General features: G+C 43.3%; 1 protein-coding gene across 1 annotated transcript in view; it reads left to right on the top strand.

Annotated features, from left to right (window-relative positions):
- Positions 1-281: 281 nt before the first annotated feature.
- LOC146191684 (cell adhesion molecule Dscam1-like) overlaps positions 282-22,017 on the top strand; it is a 396,722-nt gene continuing 374,986 nt past the window's right edge. The window contains exon 1 of the mRNA XM_084602201.1: positions 282-487. The gene's annotated coding sequence lies outside the window, so the exon portion shown is untranslated. The remainder of the gene's footprint in view (positions 488-22,017) is intronic.

Raw genomic sequence — 22,017 nt, 5'->3', positions numbered from 1 at the left:
TGTGCCTCCTGCCAGCACGAGATACGGCAGACGCTGTGAGCGCGCTTCGAGTCTGCGGCCGCGTCGTCGCTCGAAAAGAGTCCGAAATAACAGAAGCAACCGCAGCAACGGCGACTATAGCTTCAAGCATCAAAAGGTGGCGAAGCTAGTGGCGTGCATCGTGCGAAGTTCACGGCGCCACCGATAGGCGGCGCCAGGCGGCGGGGAAAGAAACGCACCGGCTTCTCGCGGACGAAGCGCGGACAGGCCGTCGCGGAGCGAGCTGTGAGTGCCAGGTCGGAGCCGCGGTCGGAAGTGTTCGGCGTGCTCGCATCTCTCCTCCGCTGGAGCGGCAACGCGCGCTTTTTCTTCCCGCTTTCTGGAGCCAGAAGGAACACGCGGGTAGTGCCGGCTTTCTCATAGCTTTAGTCTTGGACACTGTCGGCGCTTGGTGACGGCCAACGAGACCGTCCTTCACCAGAAAACGAACGTGTCACGTTATACCGAGGTGAGCATGTTTTTAAGCTAGCTTATATTAATTTTTCGAGGCGGCTGTCGCTGAAACTGCAGTGCCTTGTCGAAACAATCTACGACCTGAAAAGCGCAGTTTGTGACTTCTTGTGCCCATGTGTAAAGGCTTTACCTTGGATCTGCTCACAGGCGAAGGAAGCAGCTTTCTTGAGCTGCTCTTAGCACGTGGCATGCACTCGGAGGAATGCTAACGTCATTTCGCTACGTAAAGGAAACACATGGTTTTACACCACAGATTTCAATGCTTGATATATACTAGCCTCAACAAAGCAGGACTACATTTGACCGCCGTTTTGCCCCGACACTTGTTCGCTTTAAGATGTGACATAATAATGAACCTTCATTTTATGCAATCTTTCTTCATCCCTTTCCAACGGCTCGAAATTATTACTTTTATGAATCATTCAAGCATTCTTAATTCTTGAGTACCAATCTTGCATGTAGTGTTGCGGTAAGATCAAGGGTTGGTTATCTTTAGCGTTGTCGATCTATGATTCCTAGATCTCTCGCGATTGGCAGTAGGTGCAGCGGTGCAGGCTTTCAGCAGCTGCATATGGTCAGAGATAAACAGGCAGGGTAAATTAGGGCTGTTACAATGCACCTGAAAAACGAAAGCTTAGAGTATGCGTACCGGGCTAAAATGGCTCGGCAAAAAGGAATCTATTTGGTATCCGCCGTGGAAGGTTGTTACATAGGGATTTCGTACACTATGGATTGAACAGTTAAACGTATTTCGCATGACAACGCCAGAGTGTTAATTGTCGATCGTCACTCTCTGCTCTACGCCTGATGTAAATATTGATATATCATCTCAGGGAGGGCCTGGGTAGGGGGAACTTTGCGCGCTTGCTTTGCTTTTAGTTTTCGCTGTGACAACTTCAGAGTCGTTTTCCTCGCACCGATGTCCACTACACTTTATATTTATTTAGGTAGGTATTACATTAATAACCAGCTATCTCCGATTCCTGCTGGTTTAAATTACATTAAACAGAATTTGTATACATTGTAGAGCATTGTTTTCCACTGCTGCTGGAAGAAAGGAAACGCTCGTTGAAAGTCTAGCATTCGAGCTTAGGTAAAATACTGGGGTGTTCCCAAGTCAGCCCTCACTATGCAAGTGTAATGCGACAATTACAAAATACGTTAGGGAAAGAAGGCGCAAATCATATTGATATTACCTATCCAGTGGTTGATCGAATCGGCTGGCGAGCTGCAACTATCACTCAATGTTTTATGTTTGACGAACAAGTATTGTGGAAAATAAGTATAATCGACATTTTTCTTATCGCATAATCCGTGTGCCTATCGGTAACGTACCTCTCGGTTTACGTCGCACACCCGGATAAGCCATGATCTTCTCTAGCGAGGCAGCATCGCGCCGACGATGCTCCATTTAACGAGGCCGCTCGCATTGTACTGCGAGGCAATGAACCAAGGACTACGCTTACCGCACCGCGCGCACGGACGCATCATTGTGTGCATTGTGCCTATCGGAGTGTTAATTAGCCAGGAGCTCAGAATGTGCCTGCCGTCGAGGCCGCAGCCGTATCAGGCCTCGCTTTCAGCCATCATCATATGCGCTTTTTGGTAGTTTAGGTAGCGATGATAACGGCAACCAGTTTTAATTTTCTTCTCACGTGTTTAGGGTTCCTTTCTGAGGCCAATCGGGAAGTGTTTATATGGATTTTTTTTTTCAACCAATGTTTGCTTTCGCTTACTAGAGGCCATCCATTTCCTCTGGTCAATTTATTTTTCATGGAAGTGCTCGTTTACAATAGACGATCATATTAGGGTACGGCTTAGAAGCATAAATCTATGGTGACCATGCATGGTGAAATTTATTCCATTTACCTGAAATACAAGTTACCTGTAATACAAGTACGGCAAATATATATTTCTAGATAGTATGCGTGCCTGTCGCATTCTAATTCACTGCAACATCATTTGCGTCTTTATTGCGTTGGCGGCAATATATTTCACAACTTCAGCCAGGAAACATGCAGGCCAAATATTTGAAACACCTTAAATGACTCACAAATAACGCAAGACTCTGATATTCAGCGTAAATGTACAAAAAACGCAACCTTCTTTTCGTGATTAATTGTTAAAACCTCCCTTGAAAGCCATTAAGAAAATTAGGTTGACATCCCGCGCCTGCACTTTCATCTTCTTAGAAAACGACAATAAAAAACGCTGATCGTATTCATATGTACGGAATCGAGTCGAAACAGCTGAGAGCGAAAATACAAAAACCGGGCAATATCGACATTCAAGCGCCCCGGCGGAGTACCTCGAAGCGCCCGCGAGAAGTGAAGCCACATAGTATTGGCCGCCTACGTTTAAAATCAATTCGTTCAAGCTACTTATGTATGCGACTGAGCTCTATCTCGGCTTTGAGGTGGGAGCTGCACAGAAGGAATGACACTGGAAATTATTAATTCACCTGCCCGGTACTGCTTAGAATATTTCTTTGCGATTTTGGTATTACATTTTGCTGAATTACGTACAGAATGACATTTAATTATCTGCAGTTCTCGATGGTAGCTGATTTCAAATTATCAGTTGATCTCTTTTCTTTCTGAGCGCCATTTACGAACGCGCCAGACGCTGGGTACGAAAGTTGTTAGCAACCCAAAGAGGTAAATAGCTCTCATCTGGGTGCTATTATAAATATTTGTTCTACACTGAGTTCATCAAAGCAGCCAAAAAGAAAAACGTTTAAGCCCGCATTTTTTGCTGCTTAATAAAGAGTGGTTGTAGGTAATCTTGTAAGATATCATGAGGAACAAAACTGCAGTAACGACAGGACAGAAGCCAGTAGAGAACACCTTACCTGGATGCCTCCTTGCCTTTGTCGTGTCGTTTCTACGGTCTTGCTCCTTAACTACCACTGTGAGTTGTTGGTTCCTAAGGAAAGCCTGAACCACCAGCTGATCCTGCAAAAGACTGACATCTCTGCTTTGTGATATCTACTTGAATTCTTTTTCAATTGCACGACATGGATAAAATGACAAAGCACCTTTTAATTATAGTTGTGGTTGTATAGTCATGTTCATTAAATGCGCGGGCGCATTTGCGAATCCATCTAGTTATTCTTCTCGAGTCAAGTAAAAGCAGCCAATATTAACGAGCCGATTACACCCCTGCCCATGTCGCTTTTTCTGGCTGACGCGGTTAGGCACAGCCAACAAACATACCTAAGGAAACCTTCGCTAGAGCAAAGATCCTGAGCAGCAACCGTTCCGGTGTTATGAAATAAATCAACTGTTCTGACGTTTAAGATCTGATAACTACAGAAAGGCGACTGGCTATCCTGTTCCTCGAGTAATTCAAAGCCGAGCTGTTTCTACGTAAACTTACCAACTTTGATTAAAGTGACTTGCCAAACATTTGATTTAGCGCGTGTCCTTTCTCTACACTCTTCGGGCACTTTAATCATCTCCGAAACATACATTTCTAAGTCCTCTTCGCATCTCTTTCTTCTCTGCACTGCTCAATCAAACATTCTACCTGGCAGTTTATAACAAATGCTGTAAAGTTCAAGTAGCCTCATTTCATGTTCCCGAAGGTACTTTTGAAGTATATTTGAGTCAGTAGAGTCTTAAGAGCGTAGCTACGTTGCCCCTACAAACACTTTCTCTATAAATAATTGATTTACATACTATCTCTCGAAATTCGCCGCATTCGGCATCCCAAATTCCGTCAGGTATGAAACCTTAATGCCCATACGATGTAAAACAAAGCAGAAGAAAGAACAAAAAATTAGTCGTAGTGTATCATCAAGTCGGGAGCGCGCTCACTACGTTCGTCAGCTGCACATGTACCAAATTTCAACTGTATGGCAAAACGACCGGTTGGCCATAAATCATTAGATGTGAGCAGCGGAGGTTGCGAGTGAATGTGATATTAACTTCTACAGAACAATGCAAAAAATGCAAGGCAAAAAAGAAAGAACTCATTTATCCACTGCTAGTGGTACTTTCTTGTGTGCGTGCAGGTGTTGCAACTCGTAGGTTTTACAAACTGATTTGCTCAAAACAGAGTCTCGAACTTTTACGCTAACCGCAGGTCAGTGAACTAAAATTGCATTCAGGAAATGCATAGAGCTTGGTCCATTCTGGTTTTGACTCATAGAGTTGTCGGTTTGAGAGATGAAACTAAAAAAAATTTTTGGAGGTCTTTTATATTTCCAAGGGTTACGAAACGCTAGGACATATTGCGACAAGATTAAGACACAAATGCTCGGGATATTGCGAAGTGTTATTATAGGCTTCGGCGCTTTTCAGCTCGCAACTGACAGAAATATAAATAATTTGCTCTGTGTCACATAATATAGCCAAATCTTCCATCCAAAAAAGAATAATTACTAACGATGTCCAATGAGCAAACACAGTGCACTCACCTGATTGGTGCGTTATCGCAAACATGCAAATGAATGAATTTTGTCATACTGGAGCTAGCACGTTCTTCTGGTTTTCGTGTGCAAAAATATGCCAGATACTAGGAGCACATCGGATGGTGGCAAACAAACTAAAAACACAGCCGAGTATTTGCGCTTAAGCTTGAGACGCATAAATTAATGCTACTATTGCGGCAGAATGTAAAATGTGCGCGCATACTCCCTGTACCAACATTCTGCTATTCACTGTAGACAGCACACTACTGTCAGTAGACTGCAACTAGACCGCATTTAGTTCGATAATAAAGCATTCTAAATGTGTCAAATGCGCGTAGTGTTGACTACTATGGACGGTCTTCAAGAAATTACAGCACTTTGCTTAAGTCTCATTGATAGTGGAAATTGCGAAATTCAGTATACATGACGGTTTTCACTAGCTGCATCGCCATTGTCATTCCCATTATCATCATCATCACTATTGCTACAATCATCATTATCAACTAAATTCACTCTCATTGACTGCATCGTCTTTGTCATCGCTACTATCATCTTCACGCTTTAGACAAAGTGAATAAGAGAATTGCGATCAGTTTCTCAAGATCCCGGCGTGGCCTAGCGGCCTGCGCGCTCGCTTTGAGATGGGAGGGATAGTAGTTCGGTTCCCGGTGGATTCCAGTTCGTGCAAAAGATTTCCTGCGGACATTCGCTGCGCACAATTCCGTAACCCAGGAGCCTAGAAAGGATTTCTTCTTAAATGTAGCGCTCTAATCCGCCCTACTCCTAGACTAGCGTGCTGCAGGAATACATGCGTTTTAATAAATGTTCTGATCCCCGCGTTTACGCAAGCAACAGTAAATGGCCGTCAGTAAGAAAATTGTTGCGCACTGTTTTCATAACGCCACTTGTAGGCATCCAGGTGGCAGCAGCAATGACGCAGACTGTATGGAATGGTATGTTTGGCTGTTATTCACGTTTCGGCACAAGCGCTACCGGGGACAAAAACGCACGAGCGAGGCTACGAGCGGATGCCTGAATGCTATAAAAATTACGAGGAACTTCATGGACTAAATTAGTAAAAGGCGAAAGCCTGAGTGCCGCAATTCGCTACGCAACTGGCACTAATCATTTATACATAATTAGTAATTAGGTAGATAGTTCTTTAAATCTTGAATAAATAATTATGAACTTTTTAATTAGTCATCAAGTGGTAATTCATTAATTAGTAATAGATCATTTATTGACATATGTTCATATAAGGCAAGCATTCACGCATACTTTGGCGGTGCTCTGTAATTGGTCGAGACCTCTATGACGTCATCCTGGCTCGGCTAATCAGAACACCGCAAAAGCGGGACACATTTTGTTCACGACAGCATGAGCCCTTAAAGGCTTTCGTCTTAATAAACAACGCATCTCAGAGAAAGACACACAGCGCGCTCCAACGTGATAAAAAATGAAAGGAAGGCTCACGCTTCGCCTTAAAAGTAGACTCGAAGCGCCTCTAACACTGTCTTTTCATCGCGAGGATAAGCTGTATTTTATGTTTCAGTTGTTGTTATGTTTCAGTTGGCGTTTGGGCGAAGAAGGGGCAGAGTCTGACCCAATTTTAGATGGACACCTATACTAGTCAGAGATGCACACGTCGTCGGTTAAAATCCCTATCACAGACTAGTCTACAGTTGTACTAGCAGATGGATCCTAAATAGGAAGCGGGATGGTATTAAACCACCGAAACGCCGCACAAAAAAAAAAAAATACTTTTAACGCCATTTTGATTAAATTTACATTCGACTTTTCCCCGCCACCGTTTTTCTCAATTTCGGATTACGGCAACGGAGACGGCAATGTAGACGCCTTTCGGCTGAGCGCGCAGTATACGTTTGGCGTGAAAGTTTCTAAGATTTTTTATTTATGGTCAATACCACCAGGATTTTGTGCATTCGTAAATAAAAAAAAAAGTGTCTGGCGTGTTGTCCTTTATATAAATGGTTTCTGAGGAGATGAACGTGGTTACATTATCGGGTCTCTCACGTTCGCATAGAGCACTCTAGAGGTCCCCTTTATTCATCTCAAACCGACCAGCCTTCGTATCCTTTGGGTACCGTGCCCGTCTCACAAACCGAAGGTTTGTTTTATTTCCACTGATTCCAATTGACCCAATTTTTGTTTCAATTTAATAATTTTCCGTAAAGCACAGCAGTGTCGCTGAGGAACTGTTTCAAATAGCTCTTACATTTTTCCTCTTCTTGCACTTATAGGCCAGCAGTTTAATTAGTCCCTTCTTTGTGGCTTAGACGGACAGGCGAACGGAGAAGAAATGTTACAATCCAGCCGTTAAACGCCTCCTTCATTACCAGCATGAAGGTTCTTCTTCAATGCTATGTTTGTCGCGTCTCTCACAGCCTGAGACGCTTTGGACGTTAAACCCTACAAACCAAACCTTTTCTTGACGTTCTTCGCCATGCGTTGCACTTAGTATGATAACCAAAATTGACTTTTTTTACTTACCGCGAAGTAGCAAAGGAACAAAGGTTATTGAAAGAAACACGCTGCACTGCACAAATGTGAACCGACCGCAAAGCATTTTATTTCGCATTAAAATAAAGTGTTCAGTGTAACTTCTAATACCAGGATCCAATCGCTTCAAACAATCAAACGCGCATCTGCTGATGAAAGCCGTAAGGGCACAACTTTCAAATCGGCGGTGCCTAATAACAGCTCTAAATGAAGCTCTAAGTTGTTGTTTTTTTTTTTACTACAAAATTTGTTTGTGTGTTTTTTATTCCAGTGTTAAAAATGTGAGACCACATATATATTTTTTTTAACAGCAGTCCTGTTTACAGCCCTTGCGCAGAGCTATACAGAAAAGCTCCACCCTGGACGACAAGTTTTCAATGCCCTGAGCTAATTAAATATGGCCAGCCGAGGCTTCATACGTTTTTTCATAAACTGAGGTTGATTTGAAAACACAGCATTCAAGAAAGTCGATTTTAGTTCCCTAAACACGGCACCAGTATCAGGTAACAAAAGTTGTTAATTGCTTTATGTAATCACCTGAACAGCACTCTGATATGGAGCCGGTGTTTCGTACATAATTCGCTATCAAAGAGGCTGAGGCTGTTCTTTCATGTAACGTAAGCAAAATCATTACCAAGTTGTAGGGGTGAGTTTTAACTCTCTTGCAAAAAGTGAACACGCTTGTTAGCTCAAGAACTTTAATTGGAACACTATCCTTTTGAAATTAATTTAAAGTATTTTTCTAATGAGGAGCCAGCTCATTCTTTGTATCTTTCTCTCAACTAGTTTAAATTACTTGTAAATCAAAGTACGTGTCAGTTCCAGCACCGTTCTTTCGTAAACACAACCTGCTGAAGTAATGTATACGAATGTGCTTGCATACATGAAAACAGAATGTGCCTCAAGTAAATTCTAACATTTTTTCTACATTTTATAATCACTTTGGCTTGTCTAAAAATTTCTGTAATCATTTTTTCTCTTGAAATTGCAACTTCATAACTCTCGGCTAAAATCTAAAATGCTGATATTGCAAACAAAGCAAAGGAAGTGGAATCACTTCAAATTTATGTTCGGCAATTTGGTTCTACTATGAGGCATTTAATGTCTAAATATGCATTGTGTATCCCAATTAACTAGAGCATCAGCCACATAAGTCGAGCGTAGCGTGTCGCGAACTTTTCGTACTCTGTCAAAAATATAGTTTTTGTTTTTACGCGCTTGCGTCCGTTCACGTGGGTTAAGCCGATCTCGTTAGTGGCGCCTTTCAGTCTGATAACTGATAACGTTCTCATAATTCGCTTCTCAGCTAAATGTAGACCATCTTTTGCCGCGCCCTCTAATTTTTTTTTCCTCATGACTTGATATCCTTCTATAGATTCTTACGGATTGTCAGTTTACAAAAATACAAATACCATTTGTCCGCTCTTCTTGTGAGTTACGAGCCAGAAATATTTCAGACAATGTACAAAACATTTTAAGGCACGCAATATCAAACTTCGATGTTTTTGGCATCGTGTTGTTTGCCAGAAATGAGACCTTCGAAAAACGACGGCAGTTAGGAGCTACTCGCTTTCTCAATTAATTTACTACAGATTAGGCAACAACCTTTAGTAGGCATTTACGGTCTTATGCCTCAAGAGCAGACACCAAGTTTTCATCTAAAATAAATGGTGTCTTCAGAGCAAGATTGTGGATTTCGGGTTGAAGGCGGCCTTTTCACTTCCCTTCCAACGGTTACAATGCGGATAAGTTAATTGGTTTTGGTAGATTTAAGAGCCATCAGCGAGGATAAAGAAAGAAACAAAGCTGGCCATGATTTTTATTAAGAGCATTACTCGTACATTTCTGTACATTCTGTGGCCTTAGCGCCCTTAAGGCTAAAGGGCAAATACTTACCTAAGTGTTTCAAACATATACTTCAATACCTTCTACGGGTGGGAGACATGCTGCAATTTCAAGGTGGCAGCTAATACGTCCAGGTCGATGAACTCACTTCCCCAAGTTCTGTGCAATACCGCTGTAAAGTAGAAGAGTAGATATGGCAGCTTGTGTGTATATAACGGCTGCGAATACCATATCATGTCTTCGAAAATGAGAGTTGCGGCATTTTGTTTTTCTAAATCGAGTCAATACTAACAAATATGACGTAAAGCGTTGATGTTAATAGTGATGTATAGTAATGTGACTGTACCCGCGATACATTAGTGGAGGGGGAGAAGTCCGTCTTTGGACTCCATCTTACTCACTGTACCTACTACAACCAGCGGCACATTTGTGGTGTGGGCGAATTCTCTCCTTGGACTTCAACCTATATAAATGTATCTACTACGCAACGCCGTTATCAAGTAATAGCGCATACGGACAAGCAGAGTTTGTAACGAAGCTTCGAGTGTAAGTGAAACCGCCCGTAAAAATTTAAAATCCACCATTTTTTACAAGTCTATCTCATTAACACCTCCACAAACTATCACCTGGGCATGATGGATTAAAACGAAATATAGTCTGTAACAGTGTATCACTATGTAATCTGAAGGTGTGCATTAAATGTTGAGAAGACACGTGGCAAAGCATAATATTTATTTTGGTTTATCGGGTTTAACATCTCAAAGCCACACAGGCACTGTGGATACTCAGCCTATGAGAGACGCTGTAGTGGTGTGCTCCGGAATGTTCGGCCACCCGGGGTTCCTTAACGTGCACTGACATCGCAGTGCACACGGGGTCATTGGTTTTCGCTTCCATAGAAAAGTGGCAAGCGCAGTCGGGATTCAATCGCGCGTCATTGGGTTCAAGAATCGGGCGCCTTAGCTACTACTGATGCGCCGCAGCGGAGCCGACGCAGAATAATTCACGAAGGTTTTCGGCCTTCCCGCAGACAGCGGGTTCCTCCCGAGGTTTTCTTATGAGATAATATACGAACTATTAGCGAGGTGTTCCTCGGTGTCAATAGAGAAGCGGAGGACTTTGTTTTTGTAAGTCTTAGAAAGTTGTAAAATAAACTTTTGTTCGCCATTGATAAAAGTGTTGTCTAGTGAGTTAGCCAATAGTTATTGAATGGAGAGAAAAGTAGCCTCCGAAGAGATCACGCTAGGCAATTTATAAGAATTGGGAGAGCGAGAGAGAGAGAAAGAGAGAGAGCTATAAAAGACACACAAAAAAAAGCAGTACCCATGAGCGTTTTCGCCCCCAATACAAAAATGAAAGAAAACCAGGGTGTGTGGCACACGATGGAACTGCGCCCAGCGTTAAAGCTGCTCTCCGGTGATAGGGGACGTTGAATTCAACAGGCGCACTTTAACGACCCGATACAGGACGTAAGGGGTGCACGCATTTCGTGCCTCGAATGAGCTTCTTGTACAAACTGGGGCGGTAGGCTGTTATTAGGCGCGGGGCATACAAATAGATATTGCTGACGAGGCTTGCACCACTAAGCATCGATTACTTATATTATGACAGGACAGCAAGTCATTAGCTCAGATATCTTGTCTCCTTGATGGACGATGCAGGGCACAAACGAGAACATCAAAGTGGAACTGCGGATGACGCTGAAGGTTTTTAAAGGTAGTGCCTTACTGCCAAGCAATAAAAGATACTGAAGCTGGTTGACCTAAGAGAAAAATAAAACGAGCTCTTCTGAAATATTGTTACTTAGCTTCCACGTAACAATATATAAAATATGAAGGAAAAAAGCTTGCTCTGCTGCAGCCTTAATTTTTCCACTCGCTCGCCTGTTCAGTGTATAAGTATGTTCGAAAATACGCCTGACTGCAACTTATATACGTTTATGTCTATCGTATATAAGGCAGTGGCCTCAAAAATAAAGGAGAACATAGATGAAGGCTTTTTCAAAAGCAAACCCAAATTGTCAACAAAATATGGGTAGCCCTGCGCTATGAGAAACTCAAAAACATGCACTTCAGTGCATGTCCGCTGTATAATACATAAATAAGGTCCTTTTCGGAGTCCGAGCGAGCATTGGCGTACCCTTTCTTTGTTGCGCATGTAGTTTTACAACATTTTACACAGTTCCTTTTTGATCGCATCATAACTCTTTGAAACGTACAAAATTATTAACGCAGAAGCAGGAGCCGCAACATGTGAAAGAAAAAAATTGGAAGGCGCTCTTAGGACAACTTGCTGTCTTACCTCTGATGCGCTATGGCTCAAGCAAACAAAAGTAGTTAAAACTGATATGGCGGAAGGATGTAGAAATGTGAAGCACAAGTGAAAGGTCTACCTTATCGTAAAACCGTTTGTGCTAAAAAAAAGAAGTACAGCCGATTTCTGTTGCAAAACCATATAGGAATGAGAGGCGATGTCTTCCTTCCTTAAATTAATGAAATTAAAATTTCTCAATCACTCCAGATATTGCTCAAGGCACTCTGTCTGCACGTGTTGGGAAACATAACACATGCTGGAATATCCGCAAATAAAAATCTGAAGTATGTATTGCTGAACTTTCGACAAAGCAACACGCGTCATTTGGGGCAGTGTCTCTAAATGACGGCAGGTTGCCCACTCTTCGGCTTCGTGTGATATTGTTCGGCGTTAATGAAACTTTCGACACAACTATCAAGCGCACGTTTGTTTTTCTCCCGGATGTTGCAGTGATGCAATAATGAGTCGATCAATCTTTTGCAGTTGTTTTCCTTTTCTGCCGTACTCTTTGTTGCACATACACCCTTACAACGTTTTACACACAAACTTTTTAACAGCAGCGCAGCTCTTTAAGGACGTATCAAATTCTTAACGCAGAAGCATAGCTGCTAATATTCGTAAACTTTGCCGGGGTGGCTCTAAAGCCTACTTCGAATAAACGGATAAACTTCACGAACATGCATCTGCTGTTTGGATCCCTATTATTTACGCAATATAAGGCACCTTAAGCCTGTAAATAAAGTAGTCGAATTTGCTTATCAGCCCAATAAATGCAATTTCGTGGCCTGGACTTACGCCACCATCTTACCATTTTCACCTCTTACTGACAGGCGCATGCAGGACCTCATTATTCTTTAGCACGGACATGACACATTAACTATACAAACACAAATTAAGTTCACTAATTCTTCGGTGCCATGCACGCGACACAGTAACTCGCTCAACTTAGCTCTATAAATAGATTCCTAAATACATTATTATTTTCGCACACACTAGAAACTTGGGCCCGTATTACGAGTTATCGAAGTGTCGCTATCTCACGGGACCTCGAGCCATCTGATTGGTGGAAACGCCGGAACTGGGTGTTGTCATTACGGAACCGGAAGAAGAGGCAACATCATGTTCCGGCGTTTCCACCAATTAGATGACTCGAGGTTGGAGAGATAGCGGTGCTTTCGATAACGACGCAAACTCGGAATACGGCCCTTGGAATTCACTGGACGGTTCATTTTGTCCACTACCGCATGATGAATTCGCCAATAAATTACTGAATCGCATGTGACAACGCATTTTTCTTTTCCTTTTTTCTGCGCACGTTGCACACATATCATTGCTCTAGCAGCGTGAACCGCGTTTCTCTTTTTGTATATTTAATACAAAAGCTTTACTAGCTCTGTCGAGCCAGTGTCGCTATGAGCTGGCACCGCCCGCCTCTTTTTCTTTCCTACATGGCAAACTTTATTAGTACCGGTACATATCCCCTTAAATATTCAATGTACCTGATACAGTGCAACGCAGCCTTCCAGTACCCTGTTTACCTTTACCTCCACCGCCACTACTGCCAATTTAGTTCGCCTCCTAGGACATCCCCCTTCAAATACCCTGGACACATTCGTCTCACCTAGCACCGGCTATTGGTCCTGAAGTTCGCAGACAGCCATGCAGGAGTCGCTCGCTAAAAGAAGCGTTTTGGCCCCATTTCACTGATGTTCGCAGACAGCCATGCCTGATTCAAACAACAGCAAACCGTTTCTGACCATGCTTAATCAAACTTGCGCTCTGTAAACTAGCTTCAGGATTATGAGTCTAGCCTGACTTAGCAGCAAAGCGTAACAAAGCTTTCACTTACATAAGCGAGCTTAGCCTAGCTAAATCACAGCCATTTTTTTTTTATTTACACACTTATTGTTGTATCATGATCACTGTATAGGCACCTACTCCTGTATTGTCTCGCTCTGTGCGAAAACTGTATACGTAAATAAATAAATAAATAATATACTTAGCGGTTTCGAAGCCAGGTCAAGAGAAAAAGGTCAGCTTCGCGGGTCGCAACGTTAAAACATTGCATGATCTCGTTGATTTTTTTTAGTTTTTATTACCTTTGTTTCACACTTCCCTACCTCGGTAACCGGCTTGTTCACGCCCTAAGCTGTCAGTTGTTAAAGCTGCGCATCGGATGTCGTCGTCTTCGTCTCCTGTGACAAAGTAAAACTCTGAACCTTCATTAAGCTTCCTTCTATGTGAGAATATCAACAAAACATAGTAAATACTTATCTGAACCTAACCAGACGCAACAATTCGAAGCCCGGCGAACCAAAATATAGCTAAACGAGTGATAGAATGTACTTCTACGTGTATGTACAACTTCTGGTAAAAAATGAAGCCTGGGATGCTGTCAAGCTGGTTTTTCAACTTTTTCTGCGGACTGCCTGCATCATGCAAAGTGATGCAAATAAATTGCTATCTTATTGTGTTGTATTCATTCTTAGCCAAGATAAACCGCCCTTTATTATATTTATGAAACTACGACGTGCAAGGATTGTTAAACTTAGAAACTTTTTCGGAGCAATTAAAAACTATTTTCTACTAATAACCGTTTCATGTCGGTCAGTCAGGAAACGATCCTTCCTACCAGGTATAGAAAATCAGCCTGATGTGAGTTCATAAGATAGCTGGCAGTCGGCATCGTCTTGTTAAGTATGCCTCTTGCTCGCCGTGCTTATATCCGGGTCAGTATTTCATCAGCTTTCATTTTACATTTCGTTTCGTCGCATGGCAGCATGGCAGCATGGCGACAACATCAGAAAGAAATAAGGAGCAGCCGTTCAGAGAAATCACGAGATAGCGGGCCCCGTCAGCGGTAACAGCCGTCGCCACTAGTCGCAAGTGACGGCTAACCACTCGCTTAGTCGTACAGCCAGTGCTGCGGATACTTGCAAGTCGCAACTTTGTCACTCAACAACATTGACCAATGCCATAGAGCCAAATGCATTCGAAGCAGGAATTGGAAAATGGAAGTTTAAAATATGGCTCCTCAGTGCGTCCATGTTTGTAAATTACACTTCGCGCAAAACGCACCTGTTCCGTCTCCCGTATGCGTAAAACAGATGAGGTTGCCTCTAGAGATTGGAATTTGGCTTCTTTATTTTTCTAGCTGTTTTTCTGATTCCTCATTTTTCGCTTGCTCTTTCCAAGAATGTTCGATAATCGTATAACCAAAAGTCGCGCGTTGTGCTCTGCCACAAGCACGTGACTAAGTTCGGCGAAGCTTTCTTCTCCTCATAAGCATCTTTTATGCGGAGAAGTGCCCCTGCGCAATTCTGACTGCATAAAAATTTCTTGACGAAGCTCGGCAAAGCTCTCTTCTCCGCAGTAAGAGCCCTGTTGCAGTGAAGCATCATTTTCTTCTATGCGGTAGGTTTCTAGATCTTTGCCTTCAAAGATGGCTGTCAGTGTTTTCGGAGTCTAGTGTGCGGAGTTTACGGTAAGGCTTTTGGAAGTTCTCCATTCACTTCAACATAATCAGCTGAGTAAGGACTTCCGCCTGCGTTTATGTAGTGGTATTGTGGATACGATGCAAAGAACACACGCTTCCGGAGTCACTAAGCACATGGCTAGCAGCAGTGATGAACCTTAGAAAAACTGTCGATAGCATGTCCAATTTTTATCCCACAAACTGTAAGGTAGCGAAAGCGCTCTCACGTCTTTTATAGCGGCTAACACTGCCACTATTTACCGTTATTATGGCAATGCTTTCTTGCAATCTGAAAAATGGAATGAACTGAAACTATTTCATACTTTTTATTTCATCGTAACGCCAACTGCAGTCACTGCGATTCCCATTACAGTGCGACAGAAATATACAATAATTTTACTTTGAGCTTTTTTTTTTTTCACCACAAAAATGTACGGCCAATGACTGTAGTTAGGGAAAGCGAGAATATAAACTGTTCTCCTTACGGGAATTTCTCGCTATTATACTCTCTGTATTACACTGAACCTGTTTTAGCCAGCTCAAAAAAAAAATACAGAGTTGCCTATTTGAAAGAGCAGCATTTATGCTCCCGTTCTTGGCCTGCGCGTCGGTAGTATTGTCGGCGCAACCAGCCACCTGGCGCAGGCCGTATGATATGGTAGCCGAACGAAGCACCCCCTGCCACGGCTTGTAAGCGACAAAGTGTGATATATAAATGAACGTCCCCTCCTTATATTTAAGGCAAAATGGAGAGAGGAGGCAACTGGTGGCCTGGTGATTTGGCTTGAGTGGTGAGGGGCGAGGATTGCGGAGCTTTAATGGGGCTGCCACGGGAAGAGCCTAGACATCAACATCTTTTGAAGGACAAGGTTACGGCCAGATGTGACGAATGCGCAAATTAAGATTTCTGCTACAAAAAAAAAAAAAAAAAAAAAAAGCCACAAGAGGATAACTGCTTTATCAAAATAAATAAATGGGAGTGGATTCAGAGTCATTTGAAAGATTGTTACGTGGAAACATTCAGAGTATTCTTTAACTAGACGTATATAGAACAACGTATACTTAACTCTTTTCCTCACGATATTGAGCAGCTAAGAATGTGGCACAGACACTAAAGAGCGCTTACGTGTGGCAGTGCGAAAGCATTATAATGGCTATGAGTCGTGAGTCATGACTATGCATAATGTTGGCTCAGGTTCTGCACATTACGTTACCTTGCTTGCAAAACTCAATTCTTCATCCATTACCTAATTGTGCTATGAATTTCTTCGCACAGAAGCTGCCCATTCTGCTTTACAATTCGCTCATTTTATTTTATAAGGAAATACCTTTCTCAACTGCCTACCGGAGGTTACCGCGAATTGTCAACGTTGCTCTAAGGTATGCCTAGTCAACGGAATGCTAATGAAGACAGCTCTATCTGGCAGAGCCTGTTGTTTTCTGTGAAGTACATCTTGACAGTTTGTTGTAGTCAGTTACTCGTTTCGGGTGAAAAGGGTAACTCGCTTTGGGCAAGGAGAGGGAGAGGGTAGTGGCCTAACTTTGTTTACCACTATAGAAGCAATTGAAGTAATACAAGACTTTTTCTCTGCATCACAGAGACCCTTCCTTCAAGTTGCGTGCTTTATCCGCATTAGTTCCTTTCATAAATCCGCAATCCGTGTATCTACTTCAGTGAGTAGCGGCACTTAGACTACCGACATAGTCTGAAATAAAGGAAGGTACACTGAACCGAGGCCACAAAATTTTCATTGCCGTACATTTATATTTTCAGGGCAGTTTGCGTTCTCCTAGTACACTATATGCTTGCTATGTTCAATAAGGGATAAGTTTTAGCCCGCAAAAACGCTTATCTATGTTCTACGAGGCGTACAACATGGATAAATCCCTTCCTGGGAAAAGACGTGGCAGATTTTTATTAGCCACACTTTCTGGCAGCCAGTAAAAAATAAAAGTTTATTACATGAGACCACACTAACAGCCTTAACAGGCGTAAGGTCGTGTAATGCGTATACCGGCTCAGCTTGTATATCTATTCATGCATACATTAGTGTGGCATCTCGGAGCAACGTCTTGCAAGTTTGCAAATTTTGGTGCTTATGTTTTGGCGAATGGAAGGCGTACATACTTGTGGACGCCGTTGAGTCGCACTTGTAGCTTTTTCTGCACAGCCACATAAATTTGTTTGAGAATGCAGCAAAAAGTTCTTAAAGGAGCCTTTACGTAGGGAGAATACAATATAGAATTCACGGTTCATCGATCCTCCTCTGCAGTCTATGCCGTTTGAACCTTTATAGCCGGCTCTAAGCAATATCTCACTTTCTTTCTTGCTTGTTTGAAGCTCTCAAAATCTTCACGAAACCGTCGATCCACATTCATGGTTTTAGTAATTGTTGAACTGACACCACCAAAGATGCACCTACATGACAATCTTATTCCTCAGTTACTCTATGGTCCAGGCCTGATATGGTTCGATACCAATATTTTTTTTTACTTTGGTCTTTTCTTTAAACAATGCTAAACGGCAGTTTTCTTTTTCCGTTCCAGTAGAGTCGTAGGCACGTTTTCGGGACCAGCATGCGCTTTGCAAAACGAAAACTTTGCACCTCATGATTGCAAACAGGTAAAAGTATATCTGACCTAAATTGGCATCCCCCGACCGCAAGACCACTCTTCTGCTACATTTGTGGCATCTCTGTTGCATTACGAATGCAATAATTGTGTTTGGGTAGGAACCCACTCGAAACATTTCTTGTCATTTTGGAATAGCGTTTCACCTAGACAGCTGGATAGTTGAAGCAGACTTAGCTCCACTTTTCATAGCAATGTTTTGTGGCACGGCGCGGTTTCCTCGCCAGTCGGATGGCGAAGCGGCGCCACGCGCACATTCAAGGTTAGGACACGCTGAAGAGGAATAGGGGTACCAGGATGACTGGAAATAAACAATGAGTGTGTATTTCTGCACACTAGCACTTTCTTAGGTGTACAATTCCACCACCTGTGCCGTTCGCCCTGAAAGATTGCGCTCATAACTGCACAGAAAAAAAAGAGTCAAAGAATTTTCGGATATACGCATACTATGGTGTCGGACTACCAACACCACCATTTTAGGTAAACGAAAATATAAGATTGAGGTAGATTTTCTTGTAGCATAGTACGGTCACATTGTCAAAATGCAAGTTGGAAAATTTGAGGGATATATTGCTCTCGTGAGAAGGCAAGACAGGCTGTAAATTGGGTACACAAGACATTAAAATGACGCATGCTAACGTTCAAGTGACTATTTTTGCTCCCATTCTTTTCCTTCTACGCACAGGTAACACGTTCTACAGCCCCCCCCCCCCCCCCCCCCCCCCCCCTTATTTGGCGCTTGGCGTAGCCAATAAGGTTTTGTTTCCCACGCAGTGAGCCATAGCTCCAGCTTGTTTTCCGATTGTGTTTGATATTATCTTCCGGACATTCTGCTGTGAAGACTCACTCGGCATTCTCAGCTTATGCCCTTCCCGCTGCAGCATGACTGAGACGATAAATTCAAAATGTTAACTGTCTGTGCCTCAAAACGGAAGAATTATGCGTAAGAAAAAGCAGAGAAAGGCGAAACGCATTCATGTTCCCTCTTCAGCCACTGCGAGTTGCGGAAATTTGTTAATATTGTAACTTTTGCCTCTCGTGTTTCCTGATCATATTATTTTGCGCCAAGTCTATCGGAGACAATTCACGCTTGACCTTTATTTCACTCTCTATTTCACCAGTTCGTAGAGCTGGCCCTTGCCGCTGAGGCACCCTGCGTACAGCTTTTGCGTTGCATTAGGAGCAACAAGAGCAGACTGCGCTCTGCAGCAATGCAACCACAGCGTCATGTCTTTCAAGTAGTTCTCGCGGATCACCGTGATTACGAGAAGGCGAGGGGCTTGAATAATACCTGTGTGGGTCAGTATGCGCAGCTCCTAGTTGTCTTGGATACCTCGTCAGGTACCCGAATCAGAACCATACTAGGGCCCAATTCCCGAGCGTCGAATACCGACATCCGGTCAATCGAACGACGCATAGACACAAATGCCGCCGGTGGCTGCATGTATACAAGTCAGTTTACCTCGAGAGCGTGAAATTATTCATCTAACCGGAGCCAGGTTCTTGCACACAGTGGTGGGCACTCTAAGTTTCGTGCTTGTGTTTTTATTTTTTAGTACGCATTATCTCCCATGAATAACAATAACGCTTACTTGGATACAAATAAAATTCTCATTTGTAAGGCCATCTATGTAACAGGATTAGCTATTCGCACCGTCGAAGTACGTTTTGGAGGAGGAGATCGTAAGTAGGGAATTTCAGCAGGAGAGTAAAATAAAGACGACTCAGAAATGGTAGGCAGGAATTTTTATCCGGTACTACGCGACCATATTTATTGCCGAATTTCCTGGGCAGTGCTTCTACTCGAGTTAAAGTATTTCTAGAAAGGTTTTCTTACAGTGTTACGAGGGTGCATCTTCATAAGTTCTTATGCTCCTTCTCACTCTCTCAGGGGTGGTATTTCTAATTATGCCTGCAGCACACACCCATACGTGTGCTGAGTCATACGTTGGAAAGGAACAGAACTGTCCCTCTCTAGGCGTATTTCGAGGCTCATAAGTGTACTAGGCGTGCCATCCAGAGACAGTTGCTGTTTGCAAGCGTGGTACCTCCGGGCTAGTGAGCCATACAGATTGTGCCCAGGGCGCATTTTCCTGCCGTTTCGTAGCGCCTTTACCTTTGCTGCCAGGCGCGCTTTCTGCAGCCCCTGTGCAGAAGTAAATCGCTCATCTTGAGGTTATTGATTATACCTCGTGGTCAGTACAAGACGATAGGCGAGCGTTAAGATTCGAGTCGTGGCAACCGCTTTCTCACTGCCACCTCCATCTCTCTAGTGTTGAACGCTGCTGACTGTTTCCAGGGCATTTTCGAAAATGAAAGTGCCTCCCTCGTGTTGCATATTGATTTTCGCGTGATGGTGCAGCTTTGAGCGTTGGGCTGCATGAGTTGGTATCAGGAGGGTGGTCGGGGTAAGTGCGGTTTCATAACGGGAGCTCACAGAAAAACACCTCTTCAGCCGAGTACGTCTATCAGCCCGTTCAACTGCTTTCAGTCAATCAGTGCCAAGCAGAGCCTTTCACCGGCCACAAACTGCGACAGGCGTACCCAGAAGAAATGCTTTTGCATTTTGCATTGAGACTCTCATATTCCCTTCCGATGTCGCCAATCCGCCAACATGGTACAAGCTGTATCTTACACAAAGATCGAAGAGTTGCCGAAGTGTACTGTTGCTGTACAAAAAGAACGTAATTAGCTGCGAGCGGCCATTGAGCTGATGACGGCGGGCGTCGTAGGGCTCAATTTTATGTCAAACTGAGTGCTATTGGCACTTGAACAATAACCTTCTCTCGTTGATAGAAAAAAAATTCGGGACCCACACATTACATCTCGCGAATAGTCTGACGTACATATTTTGTCTTCATTAATCGTTCTAACGCGCTCTCTCACGTTCACTTCCGACTTCACCATTCCGCCAACATGGTACAAGCTGTATCTTACACACCGTTCGAAGAGTTGCCAAAGTGCACTGTTGCTGTACCAAAAGAATATTTTATGTCAATTTACGCCAAACTGAATGCGATGGTCACTTGAACAATAGCCTTTTATCGTTGAGAAAAACAGTTCGGGACTCGCACAATACATCTCGTGAATCGTCTGACGTACATATTTCGTCTTCACTAATCATTACAACGCACTTCACCTTCAGTAAAAATCTCCACCTTCGCATTTTCCTTTCGTGCTTTCAATTTTTTTTTTATTTTTGTAGTCAGGCCGTAGTGTTCAAAGACTTGTTGATCTTCGCATTAGCGCCTGACATCCCACGCGTTTTTAATTTTTAATTTTCGCGGAGAAACTTATTGTAATTTTTATTGCATTCCCTAACCCTACTTCCCAGCTGCACCTCTCCAGTTACGCACCTGCTTCTACGTCCCTCTAGTCAGACTCTTGTTTCTTGATGCTATAAGCAATGCCCCTCCTCGTACCCTGTAGCGCCTCGCGTGAAGTCTTGATTGTTGCGTGTGGCAAGCTAGGAAGCCGCTACCGAGTGCAGTGCTTGCAAGAGTTATTTTTTCGATAAAGCGAAAGAAACAACAAACAATACCTACCCTCCATAGTACGGAATCCCGAGCAACCAGCATAAAACACTATAAGACAGGTTGTCGTCTTTGTTGCAACCACAAGTGCGTCAGGAAAAGAACACAGAGGGTCGAAGAAAATAAGGCAACTGCGTCGATGACAAATAGATCTCGCGACGGCGTCCCTTTTTTTATTACTTTGCCAGGGCGCTCATCGCAGTGCGCGGTCCCAATCAATTTAGTAGCGTCTCGAAGGTGGCCGCCTCGCTCCAATCAAGGGCGGCCGCGGTGGGGCACTCCCGTGCCCGGCAGTAGCGGCGTGCGAGTCTCCAACGTTGACACTGGAAAAGAGCAATCTTCGGACAGGGGGCTGCACCGGCGTCCGGGATGAGGAGGAGATGGTCCACGCGTTGCGCGAGGCTGCCAAGAGGCCCGCAGTCTTCCTTAATTGGATGGGACAGGACGCGCTGCCTTGGCGGTCCTCTGTATTGCGTAGCCTGCTCCTTTCTTCTCCTATATCTATAATTGCCTGCTGTCGTGCTGACAAGCGCTGGACAAAGTGCAGGACTTGGTGGGTATGGTTTTATTGGGGTGCTCATAATATACTGCGGTGGCTCACACTTTATTTTTTTAAACCTGATTTTATGATATTTTCTTATAGGTGCTCTTCGGCCCACATATGCAGGAACATAGTTTCATCACCTGAGTAGACTTGTTTTCATTTTGATTTGTTTTAGTGTCCTGATTTCTTCCATAAACGTGGAGACTAAGTTTTTCGATGAAAAAAGTTTCATAGCCAAGACTGGCAATCA

The sequence above is a fragment of the Amblyomma maculatum genome, chromosome 4 (assembly GCF_055883805.1).
Source record: "Amblyomma maculatum isolate TAMU_Amacu chromosome 4, ASM5588380v1, whole genome shotgun sequence".
Lineage (NCBI taxonomy): Eukaryota > Metazoa > Arthropoda > Arachnida > Ixodida > Ixodidae > Amblyomma > Amblyomma maculatum.
The sequence above is the reverse complement of the archived record's forward strand: the minus strand, read 5'-3'. Positions and strand labels throughout refer to the sequence as shown.